Source organism: Leptodactylus fuscus, chromosome 3 (genome assembly GCF_031893055.1).
Source record: "Leptodactylus fuscus isolate aLepFus1 chromosome 3, aLepFus1.hap2, whole genome shotgun sequence".
NCBI lineage: Eukaryota > Metazoa > Chordata > Amphibia > Anura > Leptodactylidae > Leptodactylus > Leptodactylus fuscus.
The window spans coordinates 188952637-188970526 of record NC_134267.1 but is presented as its reverse complement, the minus strand read 5'-3'; the positions used below and the strand labels follow the sequence as shown (position 1 = coordinate 188970526).

Sequence of the window (17890 nt, the reverse complement as noted above, 5' to 3'; positions counted from 1 at the left end):
CAAGTGTAAAAAATACTGTGGATGCTGGAAAGAAGAGAAGTAAATGAAGTCAGATCATAAAGGATAGTACATACCACGATAAGACCACGCCCCCCAACACGCTTTTCGCCATTAAGGCTTCATCAGGGGACAAAGTATGGTTCACTTAGCAGGGAATCTATATAGTGCATTGATGAGCAAAGAGGAAACACATGAGGGGATCCGCCCAGCAGTATGTGATGTCATAAGAAGAAGACTACAACAACGACAATGTATAAACATGCGTAATAATTAGAGATGAGTGAGTACTGTTCGGATCAGCCGATCTGAACAGCACGCTCGCATAGAAATGAATGGACGTAGCCGGCACGCGGGGGGTTAAGCGGCCGGCCGCCGTCAAAGCGGAAGTACCAGGTGCATCCATTCATTTCTATGGATCGTGCTGTTTGGATCGGCTCAGTACTCGCTCATCTCTAGTAATAATGGAATGCGATGGAAAGTCGCGGACAACAGATGGCGTATGAGAATTCACTGTGAAAGCTGCTCATGCAGACTATAATTGAGAATGATGTAGTTATGTACTGTGCAGTGGTACAAATGCATATATGAATGGATAAGCCGCATTATTGGGCAGAGCAGCCTCATATAAATAGACACATAAGGAAAGAGACTATAAAAGTTGTAAAAATATGGACTCAAATATTGGCATAACTAAAAAGATAAGTGTGAACACACAAGAATATATAATAAAACCGTGGATGCTAACATAAGTGAAATACAGTACTGAAAAACAGCAAACAGCATGTAAAATGGCAATAAAAACATTATGAACATATAAAGTGCATATTTAGGATTTGCTGTGTGCAAAAAACACCTAAAGTGTTGAAAAAAATGCATGAGTGTGAATTGAGGAGGGGAAAAAATAAATAATTTTTTTTTCTTTTTTTCGTTTTAAAATTTTTGCAAAAAATGACACACAATTGAATGTATAACAGTGTACACATAAATGTTGCATATACCGTATTTTTTGGACTATAAGACGCACTGGACTATAAGATGCACCTAGGTTTTAGAGGAAGAAAATAGGGAAAAAAAAATTTTAAGCAAAAAATGGTAAAATATTTAATATATGGGAGTTGTAGTTTTGCACCAGCTGCAAGGCCACATTGACAGGTGACCCTGCAGCTGTACGGGGACGCATAGAGTGTTTTTTTTTTTTAGTAGACCGGGCATTTTCAGACACAGGAATACCTAATGTGTATGCGTTTGACATATGATTTTCTACTTTTATATATATTCTAGGGAAAGGAGGTGATTTAGAACTTTTACTTATTTCATTTTTTTATTATATATTTTTAAAGCTTTTTTTTTTTTTTACTATTTTATTTCCCCCCCCCCCGGGTGGCTTGAACCTGCAGTCATTTGATTGCAAGTCCCATAGACGGCAATACAACTGTATTGCCGCTTATTGGGACATTCTGTATATTACTATTACGGCTGGTCATAGACTAGCCGCAATGGTAATATAGCCGTGACAGGCCTGGGAGCCTTCATTAGGCTCCCGGCTGTCACCCGAACAGGTCGGCTCCTGCTATATCGCCACGCAGGAGCCGGCCTGCAACTTTACAGGTATGGGGCCGGTGGGGACCGGCCCCGGGGGAGAAGGGGCCGCCAATACAGACCCGGCATCCGCTGTAATAGAGAGGCAGATGCCGGCGAGGGATAGACGCCGGCACAGGTGCCGGGGCCTGAGACATCGCTTGTTTGTTCCTGCCCTGCATGAAGCCAGCAGCGGCAGGAACGATGCTGACATTCCGCTCCTCCGTCCCCCTGCCGGGAATAGCAGCATCACTCCTGCCGCAGCTGGCTTCATGCAGGGCAGGAATGTAGCGATGTCTCAGGCCCCGGCACCTGTGCCGGCGTCTATCCCTCGCTGGCATCCGCCTCTCTATTACAGCGGATGCCGGGCGGCCACATTCGGACTATAAGACGCACCCCTTTTTTCCCCCCAAATTTTGGGGAAAAAAAGTGCGTCTTATAGTCCGAAAAATACGGTAATACATAATCATTATGCAAAAGAAAATAAAGTGAACACAAGTGCCGGTGCGCAGTGAAAAGTGAAAAAAGAAAATGGAATGAATTGATGATATGCAGGTAAAGTATGCCAAGGTCCAAATACGATATGCGTCGACTTATAAAACCAGTTCTAAAGATATTCAAAAGACTTGAAACATAAAGGAGGGACTCAGACGAAGAGAAAGATATCTTTAAAAATCTGCAGCAGAAAAGCTGCATATACAAAATTGCCGGCATTTTCCATAAATTTATAATAGGGGCAGAAACTCAGAAGAGGAAAACTCTGCAAAAATGCAATGAAAAATACGCGTTAAAAAAAACCTTTTTTTTTTTTTTGCTGCGTTTTGCTACTGGGCCTTAGCCTTATATAGTGATTCTTTTGTCTTGATCCCCACACCACCTAATTTTTACAGTGGAGACCAATGCACAAAAGGCAAAAAGTCATTTTTTTTCTGCAACAAAATTTGCTACTTTTTTCACTTTTTTCATGTCTTTTGTACCTGAAACATGAGCACTGCGATTATGAAAAAGACAGCATTGCTATTTTTATGGGGAATGCAAATATTTTGTAATGCAGTTGTCTTGCCAAGGGACTCAAAGTACAGGGAACAGTGTCCTTAAAGGGGTTGTCCCATCACAAGGATCCTATCTATACTGCTTGTTAATGTGGATGTAAGTCTTTTCCTAAATACACTGCTTCAGCAAAACTGCTTTGTTTGTCCACTATCTTACTTTATTCAATTCTTTGTGGCCACAGCCCTGACTTAGCTGCTCATGAGTCAAGTGATGTATCTGCTGCTCTCAGGGTGGAGGGAGGAGGGGCTAAGTGCAGGGAGCGAGCCTGTGTATCTAGCTATTCCTGTGTCTACACCATGTGACCTAGGTCCTGCTCTCAGATAGAGGAGAGGAGCTGCTTTCATTTCTTCTGTTCTCCCAGTTATCAGGTTAGCTAATTCAGTTGTGTTCATTGTGGCAGAGACAGGCAGTCTCTGTATGTAACACAGAATGGAGTTGCTCGTGCCTGTACTTCATAGTCCAATATGGGTGGGTGGAGCTACACGGGAATTTGGGGGCGGAGTTAAACAGCAGGTTGCATGTGAAACCCCGCTCACCAAATGATGCAAGAAACCAGGAAGAAAGATTTTACAGCAGTAAAGACTGATGAGTATGTGAGGTGGGAATACCCCTTTAACACCAACAAGGGTCAGATGTTTTACAGGAAAGTCTAGTTACCACTCAGTATATTTTTGGCATTGGGGGACGAAACCAGAACACATCCATACCGGCCCAGGGAGAACATATAAACTCCATGCAGATGTGGCCCTTGGTTAGATTTCATCTCATAATCCCAGCTAACCATGGAGCAATGGTGCCCATTCCCACCTCTATGACTTTGAAAAGTCAGTCCTATCTGCTGGCAGTATGCTATAGATCAGGAGAAGCCGAGAAGCTTGATATAGAGTTTTGGGGGTAAAGATTCAGTACATAAATAAGCCTTCCCCATATCAGTTTATGTATGGCAGTAGCTCTCAGCCACCTTCAACTGGACTCCAAAGCACAGAAATATCTGAAGTTTATTACAAATTATACTAAATTGCTAAAATATGCCACCACATCAAGACCGGTGAGTTTACAAACAATAATGGTGGAGAAGCCCCTCATTCTGATAGATTTTCTTGGCCAGTGTGGGGCTTGTCTTATTATTAGGCAGGTGACCAAGCTCCATTCAAATGGGCATAAAAGTAACCATGGGGCCCCATAGTAAATCTTGCAATGGTGCACCACTCTACCATGACCACCTTAAGCCCGAGTCTAGAATTGAAAAGTGTACAATTATTTTGGTCTCCTTTACAGACAAGGATAACATACATAGTGATGTCACAGTGCAGGTATAATGAACACAGTGATGTCACAGTATAGGGACAATATACCCAGTGATGTCACAGTATAGGGATAATGCACACAGTGATGTCACAGTACAGGGGATAATACACACAGTTATGTCACAGTACAGGGATAATACACACAGTGATGTCACAGTACAGGGGATAATATACACAGTGATGTCACAGTATAGGGGATAATACACACAGTGATGTCACAGTACAGGGGATAATATACACAGTGATGTCACAGTATAGGGATAATACACACAGTGATGTCACACTGTAGGAATAATGTACATAGGAATGTAACATTACAGAAATAATGCCCACAGTCATATGATAATACAGGAATAATGCACTCACTAAAAGATCACTGTGTATATTGGGACATCACAGCATATGAAGATAACTATAATGATGTCACATGCAGACTATATTATGCCCAGTAAAGTAATGATATCGAGTTCAGTTTTCCATGCTTCATACCCCTTTCCGTAAATCCATAGTTCATACTTGCCACTGAGGCATAAGAGCCAGAAATTTTTGGGGTGAGGCAATTTCCGATAGGACTGATGACACTTCTTCTGGACATCGCCTTTCCCCTTTTGGGCATTTCTTTTTTCATGGGCATGAAATGCGTTGTGTGACTACTAGTTCTGCAGATGTGGGAGCACTGTATGCCCAGGGTATAACTATGACAGAACTATGGAGTATGGGTAACACTGGACCCCCTTTGCATAACGTCCAACTTTTTAGACTCTCAAAACGGTCACATATAGTTTACTGGGTGAAAGTTCAAAATTTGTTTCCATATCTATATGTGTCAATAAGTTTTATTAAAGTATTAGCACGAAGACTATAGACATGACGAAAGACCTTGTAATATATAAAATGCACCATTATTGATAATGACATATTATATAAGTTGGGGTGTAGTATACAGGTATATAGCTTTATGTATACCAGATAGTTTCTAGAACAATATCATTACATTTTATTTCCTATTTCCATTATCAAAAAGAGAGACATCTAAAGAGCAAAGAGGGATAAAGGGACTTGGTTTAAAATCAGTCGTTGCCCCTACAAAAGATGGACATTTGGGTGGTGGTCTCCTGGCAGTCAGACCTCTACAGATCAGTCAGCGATAACCCAACCTCGCCGTCTCCTCTTGCAGTGGGAAACCCCCTTTAAAGGGTTGAAACAATGAACTGATCGAGTTATACAAAGTCACACTGCAGTTGTATTTGGTGAAGTGAGAGTGCTGTGTACCTCCCAGTTCCTGCTCCAGCCTCCTCCATCCACAGGCTTATTAAGGTCACAGACACTTGTCACAGTCACTTATGTTCCTCATTGCAGTGTCACAATTACTTCCCATGTATATGAATGAAGCAAATGCCCCTGAAATGTAAGCCTTACTCTTTGGCTTTTCACCATAACAGTAGCTGGTGAGGTGAAGACAAATCTCCACTCCAGCAAAGAAGTGACGCTGACCCCGGTAAGCACCTATGTTATCTATATCTCTAGCTACTGTTTTGCTTTAGCATTATTGGGCAAGTACTATATAGCAGGGGGCAAAGTGCAAGTTGACACTGTCTAGTATTTTGGAACTACACATCCCAGGTTAATAACGTTCCGCTCTAGATATTGTAAAAGTATGATTGAAAGCTTCTAAATATAATAAAAGTAACTGTATACCCAACCACATAACATGATACTTGTTACATATTATGTTGTTTTTACTACTGTTGTGTTTTTGGTGCGTGCACTTTTTTAACGTCCACTTTTGAGGTGTCTGGGTTCGTTCACATTTGGCAGATTTGTTGCATACATTTCTGTATTTCTGAATGGGGCTTGCAAGAATCTGTGGACATAGTACAATACTGACCCTATACGGTTTTTGTAGAAATCTACTATGACGGGGAATCCTTATAAGCAAGTTTATAATATATTTCTATTAGCTGTGAGCAGGCAGACACGGTGCACAAGGCATATGATGGGACTGTCATCTGCCTTATGTATCAGGCTGGTATCACATATGCAGTGTCTGCACAGTCTTGGTTGCAGTTCTTGTTTCAAGTCAAAGTTATATATAAAAATGTAAACGGAAAGACTTCTACGTCTTATCTCTTTCATAATCTCTCTTATGTTTGCCCCGAAAACTGCATATGTAAACCCAGCAGTATATAGTATATAGATAACCCATGTAGAGTAACATCTCCTCATCTCTGCATGTGCCTATCATACAGTAGAAGCGGCTGAGTTACAGAATTTATACTATGGAATTTTACGTAATACATTTTCTTAGGTTGGATATACAAACACAGATTTTGATGGAGTTTTTTGGGCGAATATTTTATTAGCCAATGACAATAATGGATCTAAAGGCAAAAAAAAAAAAAAAGTAGTGGAATTTGTCCTGTGTTTTAAAAGAGATGGGACACCACACACACTTACCTCCTATCCACTCAATAAGGGGTAAGTGTCATATTGCTGGAGATCCAACCATTGGGAGCCCCAGCGATCAGGAGAATGGGATACAGAAACGTCACTGGCCTCTTTCCTGTTCATGAAGCACTAGTACACCTGTGTGCATGTGGCACTCCATTAACTTCTATGGGGCAATCTCTGGAAACTCCATAGCATTGGCGTTTCATTCACTGGGACAATTCAGGAAGACTCTCTATCCCCTGTTCTCTTGATTGCTGGGGGTCCCAGTTGTTGGACCCCCAGCAATCAGTTACTTATCTTGTGAATAGGGGATAGGGGGTAAGTGTGTAGTTTTTGTATTATGTAATGGCACACTTCAATAACCTGTACAATGTATTGTGAAGCTTCAAAAATTCAGAATGAAGTGGAATTGGAAAAAAAAGCATGTGCGCCAATTTCTTATGGGCTAAATTTTTATGGTATTCGCTAAATGGTAAAAATGACATGTTATCTGTATTCTCTGGGTCAGGACGATCACGGTGATACCAAAATTATATAGTATTTTTAATGTGTTGAAACTTTTTTAAAAATTAAAAACTTTGCAAAATAGAAAAAAAAAATTGTGCTGCCATATTGTGACACCTTTAACTTTTTTAAAATTTGCATATATGGAGCTGGGTATGGTGTCTTTCTATGTGGGACAAGATAATAATACGTGATTAAAATGTACAAATATGAGGTGGCTTTGCAGCGCTGGAGTCCTGGGTTCGAATCCCGCCAAGGATGACATCTGCAAGGAGTTTGTATGTTCTCCCTGTGTTTGTGTTGCTTTTCTCCCACACTCCAAAGACATAGTGATAGGGAAAAAAATGCACAAATATGAATACATGACAAAAACATTTATTGTTATGATAAGTTCAAATGCTATAGATATAATAGTACATAATGAAATAACACAAATGTGAATACATGGCACAGATTATTGCAACAATAAGTGAAAATGTAGTACACAGTTATAAAAATTCTAAAATTATGTAAAAATTATAAAAGTATTACAAAGTACCAAAAAAGGGGGGCAGTCTTCTCTTATGGGCATCAATCAATTCATCAATGATCTCCAGGCCATCTCCAATCCCCTCTTGTTCACATCAAACACCTAAAATATAAACCCAATTACAATCACCAAAACCCCCCACATTTAAGACAGCATATCACCTAAACAAGCTAAAATTTGTGTAAAACCAATAAAAAAGCGAAGCAAACAGCCCCGTATTCAATATGACTATCCAACGAGTTTCTTTTTTCAACAGGGCACGATGTGACATCTCACTCTCTGCATCTTAAATGTACCTTGTAAATCCCATATACCTGAAATCCCCAAGTATTACATGACTGACAATCACGAAAATGATAAGATATCAGCTTTATCTTTTCCCCCTACGCCCAACAGCAGCACAACTGGGGGTATTCCTGCCCCTATGAGCTGTTAGGACAGGTGGAATTTTTAATTACCTAACAGCTTTTGACCTCTATAAGAGGCCGGAAGACCTGCTCCTCCCTTGTGTTTTTTTCTGTCCTGTGGGACAGGACAGGTGGTCAGGGGGGAGCAGATGTTCTGACCTCCTATAGGGGTCCACTACTCTCCCCCACCGGTACCTGACAGCAGAAGATCTTTTTCTGGACATCCTCTTTTTTCAGCAGAGGTCCCCTTCTCCCGGCGGGGACCCTGCCGGCTCGTGCACGCTCCTGTCCGACTGGGGCGCCGGGTCGGGGCTTTCCCCTAGGAACGCTAGACCTAGGAACCTTTCTCAGGTTCCTCCGGTCCACCGTCTAACAGGGTCCACCGCACATGCGCAGTGCGTGGGTCTCGCGGCGGACGGGAAGAGAACAACCCCTAGACACGAGCATTGCACGGTAGTTCGGGAGGGGGGTCCCCCGGTCCTGGGGACCATACCTGGGTCAGATCCCCCTCCCCCTGTCTTCTCCCCTCCCCTTTTTTTTTTTCATGAGATTCTGGCTCCGTTGTAGCCCCTACCCCTTGGGCGGGGCTCCGGGCAAAACCCCGCCCCCTGGCCTATTTAAGTCCCCTTAGAGCTTCAGTTAGTGCTTGTCGCTCCGGTTGCAAGCACATCAGTTGGTGAAGCTCCCTGGTCAATTTCTGTGCTGGAGAACTGTCTTCATTGACTAAGGTTTGGTGGACATGGCTGGGGGAGGGGAGGGAGGTTGGAGAGTTGCATCTCTGAGTGCAGTAAGTAGTTAGTGTATCCTTTTTCTTCCTCCTCAGAATGTCTTCTTCTTCCTCCACTGTTCCGCCTAGAAGGAAGGCTACTTCCAAAAGGAAGCATCTGGCGTGCGCTTCTTGTAGATTGCCGCTGCCTGATGACTCCCAATATCGCTTCTGTCAGGGGTGCAGGGCCCCCTCTGTTGAAACAACTCCCATGCGAGAGATGGTGTCCTGGGTGAAGGGGTACGTCCAGGACTCCATGAAAAGAATGGAAGCCGTCTCCCTGGCCAAGAGGCCACGGCTGGATTGCGAATTGTCCCTGCCGCCTCTGGAAAAGCTGCGCCTCAGGGATGTGGAGTCGTCTTCTAGTACGGAGGAGGAGAAGGAGATTTTTCCCCTGGACAAAATGTCCAGAGTATTCAAGACCCTAAGAATCAGAGACCGGGAAGGCGGGGAAGGCTCTAGCCGTAGGTCTCGTACCTTCAGGCCCTCTTCGGAGATGCTCCGCCTGATGGAGGGCGAATGGAGGCACCCGGAGAGATCCTTTGCGCCATCCACACGCTTCAAGGCACTTTTTCCCGTCTCTGAGAGTCAACTAAAGGCGTGGGGTCCCCCGCCAAAGGTGGACGTCGCCGTGGCCAAGTTATCAAGGCGCTCCATCCTTCCATCAGAGGACGGCTCGGGCCTCAGGGACCCCATGGATCGCCGAGTCGAAGGATCTTTGAGGCGTGTATGTTTGTCCGCCTCTGCCCAGGCCTCTTTGGGCATGGTCGCGAATGAGGTAGCAACTGGCTTACGCGCAGAACTGTCATCCCTGGCCAAGGACATCGATTCCGGCGTGGATCGTGATGATCTCCTCGCGGCAGTGTCCGACATCACGCTGTTGGTGGATCACCTGACAGAAGCTACCCATTTTCAGACCCGTCTGGCGGCTAGATCCATGGCACTGGCTACTGTGGCTCGCCGACCCCTATGGCTGAAGCCCTGGAAAGCTGACCTTACTTCCAAAAATAGCCTCTGTGGTCTCCCCTTTGAGCCCGGACGGCTGTTCGGAAGGGAGCTCGACCACATCATGGAAGGCTGGGCCGACTCTAAGAGCAAGAACCTGCCACAGCCCCTTGAAGGTCGGAGTACCTCCTTTCGAGGAAGAGGCACTTGAAGAGGCACCAGAGGCCAGCGGCGATCCGGGAAAGGAAGAGGTCGGGGCTCATCTCCTGGCCGTAAGAATGCCCCCTTCTAATTCCCTCTCAGTACACCCCCCCCTTCCTACTCCCCTCCCTCCCCTGGGGTGGGCGGTCGTCTTTCCCACTATGTGGAGGCCTGGCGGCAGAATATTCGGGACCCCTGGGTCATCCAGATGATCCAGGAAGGTTATAAAATTAATTTTGTTTCCCAGCCGCCAGAGAAGATGGTAAGAACCCGCCCTCTTCAGGGCCCCAAACAACTTCATCTGGAGAGATTGATTCAGGAGTACGTGGACAAGGCCGCGCTAGAGATGGTTCCTCGCGCAGAACAAGGCACAGGCGTCTACTCTCCAGTCTTCTTGGTCCCCAAGCCATCAGGCGAGTGGCGTATGATCATCGATCTCAGGTATCTGAATCACTTCATCCGCAGGCTGCGGTTTTGCATGGAAACCATAAGGTCAGTACTACCTTTCATGCACCCTGGAGATCACTTCGTCACTCTGGACCTGAAGGACGCCTACCTCCACGTACCCATCTTTCTGGCACACCGAAAGTTCCTAAGGATTGCCGTAGACATACAGGGGAAAGAGGCGCACTTCCAGTTCGCAGCTCTCCCGTTCGGCATATCCTCCGCCCCCCACACCTTCACAAAGGTCATAGCTCCGGTCGCTGCCGCCCTGCGCCTTCAAGGCATATTCATAGTCCCGTACCTGGACGACTGGCTTCTGAAGGCTCATTCAAAGGAGGTTCTTACCACGCAGGTGCAGACCGTCGTAGCTCTACTAGACAAGCTGGGGTGGCTGGTAAACTGGCAGAAGTCAGTGATGGTGCCATCAACACGAGTTCAGTTCCTGGGACTTATTCTAGAGTCTCTCAACATGACGGTCTCTCTACCCTCTCCTCGCAAAAGGAAAATTGCTCGGGCGGCACATCATTTGTCTTCCACACGGAAGGTCACCATCAGGACGGCGATGAAGGTCCTCGGATTGATGTCCGCTGCCCTAGATGCAGTTCCTTGGGCCCTATGGCATATGCGCCCTCTACAGAACAAGATCTTGAGAGTCTGGAATCACAGTCCTTCAGGTTTACAGAAGCCAATCCAGTTAACCATCAGCACCCGGCAAACCTTGCCCTGGTGGACCCATCTGCGAGATGGGAAGTCCTCGGTCCAGCCCGCCTGGACCCTGTTGACTACAGATGCCTCCCTCACAGGCTGGGGAGCTCATCTGGGGGAGACCCCGGTTCAAGGTACATGGAATCAGCGGGAGAGGACGCACTCATCCAACTGGCGCGAGCTTACCGCAGTTCATCGAGCCCTTCTGTCATTTGCACCACTTCTACGAGGGAAAGCGGCCAAAGTAAGATCAGACAATCTGACGACAGTCCACTATATCAACAAGCAGGGAGGAACCAGGTCCCCCTCGCTCATGCAAGTCACCAACCTGATCTTCTCCTGGGCAGAACGAAACCTCTCCCAGCTGGCCGCGGTACATATCCAGGGCCGCCTGAACATCCTAGCGGATCAACTCAGCAGAGGCCAGCCGACCGCAGGCGAATGGTCCCTGAACCAGGACATCTTCCACTACCTGACCAGGAGGTGGGGTCTCCCCGAGGTGGATCTGATGGCCACCCAACACAATGCCAAAGTAGAAAGGTTTTGCTCCCTGTACAGGGAAGACAACCCTTTGGCTGTGGATGCCCTGTCAATACCATGGAGGTTCGAACTGGCATACGTGTTCCCTCCCATCCCGATGATACCGAAGGTATTGGCGAAACTCAGGCAGGACCAGACTTCGGCAATAGTGATCATGCCGTTCTGGCCAAAAAGGGCATGGTTCACCGACCTTATCCTTATGAGTCGGGGGAACTACTGGAGGTTTCCACCAGTCAGGAACCTGGTGTCACTGAACAGTCGGCCGTGCCTGGGCCTAGACAAATTCAATCTCACTGCCTGGAGGCTAACCGCGCCATACGCGCAGACAGAGGATTGTCCCAGGGAGTGCTAAGTACCTTAGCCCATTCAAGAGCAGAGGCAACCAATCAGAGCTACCAAAGGATCGCCCGGATATTCCGAGATTGGTGTACAGGCAGCCACCGCGATCCAGACAGAGATGCAGTCCTAGAGTTCTTACAGAACGGCTTGGAGAGAGGACTAGCACCTGCCACCCTCAAGGTTCAAGTGTCAGCTCTATCTGCTCTCCTGGAGACACGGTTATCACAAGATCCTCTTGTCAAACAGTTCCTTAGGGGAGCTGCCAGGCTCCGCCCCCAGGTACGGCCCCCTGTCCCCAGGTGGGACCTGGCCGCGGTTCTACAAGGGCTATGTGCGCCCCCCTTCGAACCATTATCTGAAGTGGACTGGAAGTACCTGTCATTTAAAGTGACCTTTCTGTTGGCAATAACTTCCGCCAAGAGGGTTGGCGAATTGCAGGCTCTAGCAGCCTCCGAACCTTTCATAACTTTCTTTCCTGACAGAGTACAGCTAAGGTTCGTCCCAGGATTCTTGCCGAAGGTACCCACACTTCAGAACACCAATCAAGTGATCACCCTACCGGGCTTCTTTCCCTCCCCTGCCACTGAGCAGGAGGAGAAGCTACACACACTGGATCTGGTAAGAGCACTACGTATCTACCTGGATCGTACAGCACCGTTCCGAAGATCAGAGAATCTTCTGGTTAATGTGTTTGGCCACAATAGAGGCACTAAAGCATCAAAGGTAACCCTGTCTAGATGGATCAGAGAAGCTATCAGCTGTTCCCTACGGGCTCAGAATCTTCCTGTTCCAGATTTCCTACGAGCCCATGCCACCCGATCAGTGGCGACATCATGGGCAGAGACACGGTTCCTCTCTCTAGAGCAGATATGTGCTGCAGCCTCTTGGAGCTCACAGCTGACTTTTGCCAAACACTACAGATTGGACTGGCGTACGGCCGATGCTACAGCATTTGGGCACTCTATCTTGGCATCAGCCTGCCAGGAGGTCCCGCCCTAGGGGAGATAATACTTGCTAAATCCCCAGTTGTGCTGCTGTTGGGCGTAGGGGGAAAGAAAGATTATGAATGATAATCTGTTTTCCCTTAGCCCAAACAGCAGCACAAGGCTCCCTCCCTAAGAGGTGCTATTGTACAGATTTTGTGTATGTGTGTGTAGCTCTTGGCATAGATTGCTCTGTATATCATACTTGTTACTAACACAAGGGAGGAGCAGGTCTTCCGGCCTCTTATAGAGGTCAAAAGCTGTTAGGTAATTAAAAATTCCACCTGTCCTAACAGCTCATAGGGGCAGGAATACCCCCAGTTGTGCTGCTGTTTGGGCTAAGGGAAAACAGATTATCATTCATAATCTTTCTGTCTAATTCCTTGGCTGCAGCCAAGTTCTTATTTACATGCTCCAAGACTCTTACCTTCAACAGTCTACTAGCATTCCAATATAAATCATGTCACAAAGAGAAATCACTAAATCTATACCGGCCTCCGCGTAACATGATATATGGCGAACTATTTTATATTCCCCATCGATCGCTGAATTCCAAAAGTTCATACAATGTAAAACATATTTATAATGGTACAATGTCCAAAATTCCACAAAACCCATACCGGGCCCTGACTTCCAAATGGATTAGTAGGTATTCTTGGTTCATACTCTTTGGAGGTCAACAAGCCACAAAGATTCTTCAACTTACACCAAGTAATTTACAGAAATTGAGGCAAACATTTTGCTAAGTCTCGATCTGTCAATAAAACACTCTAATGTTTACAAAGTACATCACAAATTTTCTTCCATTGGGAATTAAAAGTTGTAATGAAAATGGCGCCTTGGTCAAAACTTGATACTTTTATAGGTTTACTCACCAACAGTACATCTCTAGATGGCAGTTTAGCCCTTGGATAGCCATGTTTTATATCTCTCATATTGTATCCATGATTTAAAAAACATTCAATAATGTCTAAGGCCAGATGTTCAAAATCACTATCATTGGAGCATTGCCTTATTCATAAAAATTGTCCCATTGGTTTAGCTTTTTCACCTTGGGATAATGAGAGGCAGTGGTGTGAAGGAGAGAATTCGTTGAGGTCGCTTTTCTAAAAATATCAGTTTAGATGTGTATTTTAGCATCATGTTTGATAATAAAATCAAGAAATTCAACGTGTTTTCTGCTGTCTATGTCAAACATATGTTCAACTCATGAGGATTTAATAAGGACAAAAAGACTTGGACCCTGCCATAGAAACAAAATGTCTTATATCTAGACCACTTAAGGACCTCTTCATATCCAGGTGAATGTTGGGCCACCTCCCACTGCCAAAGCCCCCCACATTTACAATAAATCTGTCAGACTACTTTGTCCCACCTTGATCTCTGCCGTGGTCCACTCAATTTCCTAAAAAGTTTTGAGCAGGTCAGAAAAAAAGGGAAAGTGACACATTTTTGGCACAAAAGGCTATGCGTTGGAAAACTAGCATGCCTATTTTAGTAAATTCCCCCCATTATTTTAAATATTTTATGTTTGCATAAAGCATTTCAACATTTTTTTTTCTGCTTTAGTTATTTATAAATAAAATACTACATAAAACTGTGCTAAAAATAGTTTGAGCTAAAGCCAGGAGTGACTTGAGCAGAAGGTAAAAGTATAAGAAATTCCTGTATATCTCCCATTCCTTTATCATTCTGGCTCAAAAAACAGCAAACCTTCAACAAAAAAAGCTGTGTTTCCGCAACGTGGGGTCTCACCCTAAGGGAGCCTGCACATGGAGTTTACACTCGCTCATTCTGAACGTAAAACTCGTTCAGAATGAGCGGCGGAAAAAACAGATCCCATTGACTTGAATGGGTGCCGGAATACACGCGCTCCCCATTGAAATCAATGGGAGGCTTTTTTTTTAACCTATTGCTTTCAATGTGATACGCGCGTATGCCGGCACCCATTCAAGTCAATGGGATCTGTTTTTTACGCCGCTCATTCTGAACGAGTTTTACGTTCAGAATGAGCGAGCGTAAACTCTGTGTGCAGGCTCCCTAAGGGTGCATTCACATGGAGGAAAATGGTGAGGAATTTGGTGTTTAATTTCAGCGCTGAAAAAAAAGCCTCCCATTGACTTCTATGGGTTTCTTTTTCTGCTAGCAAAAAAAGGAACCCATTGAAGTCAAAGAAAGGATTTTTTTTCAACGCTGAAATTCCACACCAAATTCCTCACCATTTTCCACTGTGTGAAGGGACCCTAAAGGGGTTTTCTGTTTCCAAATGGATTTTTCATACTGATAACCTATCCACAGGTCATCCGTATGTGGACTGTGGGAATCTGACACCTGGACCCCACACATATATGTTCTAGAAGCCTCCAGGCGCCAGAAGTTACAATGGCCAGGAAAAGCGTGCGACTGCTTTTATTCAAGTAACATTAGTGGCGCAGCCGCACGCTCTTCTTCCAGCGCTCGGAGACTGCCGGAGCTGCTGATCTGTGGGGGTTCCCCCATAGATCACCTTCTGATGACCTATTCACAGAACTTTAAAAACTGAACTATGTCTTAAGAACTATTTTGACAGTGAGAAGAGGAATATGAAACATACATCATATAGCAGGAATATACTAATATTATCACAGTATCACTATATAACAGGAAATGAAATATCATTTTGAATGAAAAGGGGATTCACAGTTTGGATGACATCACCACAGACAATACGATTGTACAGAATTCTGCTTTTCTGTGAGCAATCCTTACAATTGATGGAGTTTCCCATCTATCAACATAGTTGGAAATTTAGTGATTGGCATCTGACAGATGGGACTGTCAGATATGGTTGGAACCAAAAAGCTTTGTACCTATCCCTCTGCTGGCACTGAAGCTGGCTATATAGATGTGTATTGGATGAACCCCAGTTATAACAGCCTAGGCTGACTGTCTAGTGTCTATGGTGGCATATGGATTCTTCCCCTGATGGCAGATGTGGGGAAGATAAGGATCTGGAAGAAGGATTTCAATATGTTGTTCTTGATTTTAGGGAGAAACCCCACTGCCATAGGAGTCCCATAGAGACTTTCTATTCTCTCCCAACTCAGTACACTTGCACCACCTGACTAAACCAAGTATGCATGTGTATGGCAGGATGTATGTACCCTGATATATGGATAGCTCTGCAGACATGTTTTTAGAACTCCATGTACAGAAAAGTTGTTTGTGAATAATCCCATATGTAATAGTCCCATATCAGAAGATTGTGGTTCCCATATTGTGGAAGTTTAGAGCATGTCAAAATATATGCAAAGGAGTGGCAAACCAGGACCTGGAGGATTGGACAAAACATTATAGAAAGCTTGTGAAGCTCATAACACACGCAAAGGTCATTTGAATGGTGTGGCAAAGCCCAGGACCTCCTATGGAGACTCAACTTTATTGTGTCAGGTTTTTTTTGGAGAACATTTTTGTAATATATTCAATTAATTCATCTAACTTCCTTGTAATAGAAAAAATTCTGAAAAATTCTCTCTAGCAACCCTCTAACTGAACATGGAAATCCATATATTTTTCTATTGCCAGTGTGTACAGATGTAGCATTTGTCAAAGTTGGAGATACTCACTTCAAATGGCTATATCTTTGGTTTTATACCACCTGTAAAAATGCTGATGGTATCATTTGGAAGCTGAGATTCTCTTTATTAGTCTTTCATATGCTGCCAAGAAAGCAGAACTAGATGTAGAGCAACCTGATATATCACTAGATAAAGTATATGGCACAGCAGGGAGGAAACAGAAGAGTAGATAGTATCTATCTACTCGTGAACTTCGCTCAACTTACCTGCGCAGATCCGCTGCCATTCCCCGTTCTTACCACTCCTCTTCTCTCTCATTGACATGCCTTCAGAGCACCCTCTGCACCCCCGCCTCCCTAGTCTAGTGTTAGAGATGCTAGGAGAAGGCGGGGCTTGTGGCTTAGGAGAGTGTGGATGGGTATTGTGAGGGGAGACGTGAGTGATGCACTCACGTCTCCCCGTCCACACTCTCCTAAGCCACAACAAGCCCCGCCTACTCTCATCATCTCTAACACTAGCCTAGGGAGGTGGGGGCGTGCACGGTGCACTGATGGCATGTCAATGAGAGAGCACCGGACTGGAGAAGAATGGGGAGCGGCAGAGGCAGTGGATCTGTGCAGGTAAGCAGGCACCAGGGAGGCTAAGCAGCCGGGGGATTTTTTTTTAATCACTACACAGCATGGAGTCCAAAAATCTAAACAATTTTTGGAATCCATGCCGTGTAGTGAATAGGATCGTTTTTAAAATCTGATCTTCAATTATTAAAAGAAATCCCATTGACTTGCATTGGGATCGGAATTGGGATCGGGATCAGGTTTAAATAGGAAATGATCAGAAATCCGATTTTAAAAACGATCCTGAAATTTCAAGATCGGCTCAACCCTACTGTTGCCCCCTCAGTGACCATCCAATTGATAAAAAAAAAGAAGTTATCCTCACCTAACCCCGTCATCTATAATCCAACAATGATCACTGCACACCAGAAATTCCTTTGTTAATGAAAATAATCCATTAAAATAATAATCTATATATGTTGGCATGTAACTAGCTACTTGTTTCATGAATTGTGGGAACAATGGAAAAACTCCAAATTGGTCACTACTGAAAATATATAGTTGACAATTACGTGTAAGAACCCCATCCTCCTTTCTTTCTTTCTTTCTTTCTTTCTTTCTTTCTTTCTTTCTTTCTTTCTTTCTTTCTTTCTTTCTTTCTTTCTTTCTTTCTTTCTTTCTTTCTTTCTTTCTTTCTTTCCTTCTTTCTTTCTTTCCTTCTTTCCTTCTTTCTTTCCATTTTCTTTATGTACTTTGTGTACATGTTTTATGAATTGATATAAAATCTAATAAAAAAATAATTGGAATATATAATTCAGCCCTACAATCTTCACATTATTAGATAATTCTCTTATAATCTATTGGGGAAGGAGGTTTCTACATGGAAAAAACTATCCAAATATGCCATACAGTAGCAGCTGCCATATAGGTGTAGCCATGTAAGCTTTATGATTTTGGGTAAATATTGTCCTGCAACCATGTAGCTAAGTTGAAATTTACAAGCAAAACAGCTTTTGTTAGCTGGTAC

At 44.4% G+C, this 17890-nt stretch overlaps 2 protein-coding genes across 2 annotated transcripts in view; both read left to right on the top strand.

Annotated features, from left to right (window-relative positions):
- Nucleotides 1–17890, top strand: part of COPS9 (COP9 signalosome subunit 9) — a 236072-nt gene that overhangs the window by 68023 nt on the left and 150159 nt on the right. The window lies entirely within an intron of this gene.
- The window catches only part of LOC142198101 (beta-galactoside alpha-2,6-sialyltransferase 1-like), a 49962-nt gene continuing 37350 nt past the window's right edge, over nt 5279–17890 (top strand). Inside the window, exon 1 of the mRNA XM_075268932.1 lies at nt 5279–5436. The gene's annotated coding sequence lies outside the window, so the exon portion shown is untranslated. The remainder of the gene's footprint in view (nt 5437–17890) is intronic.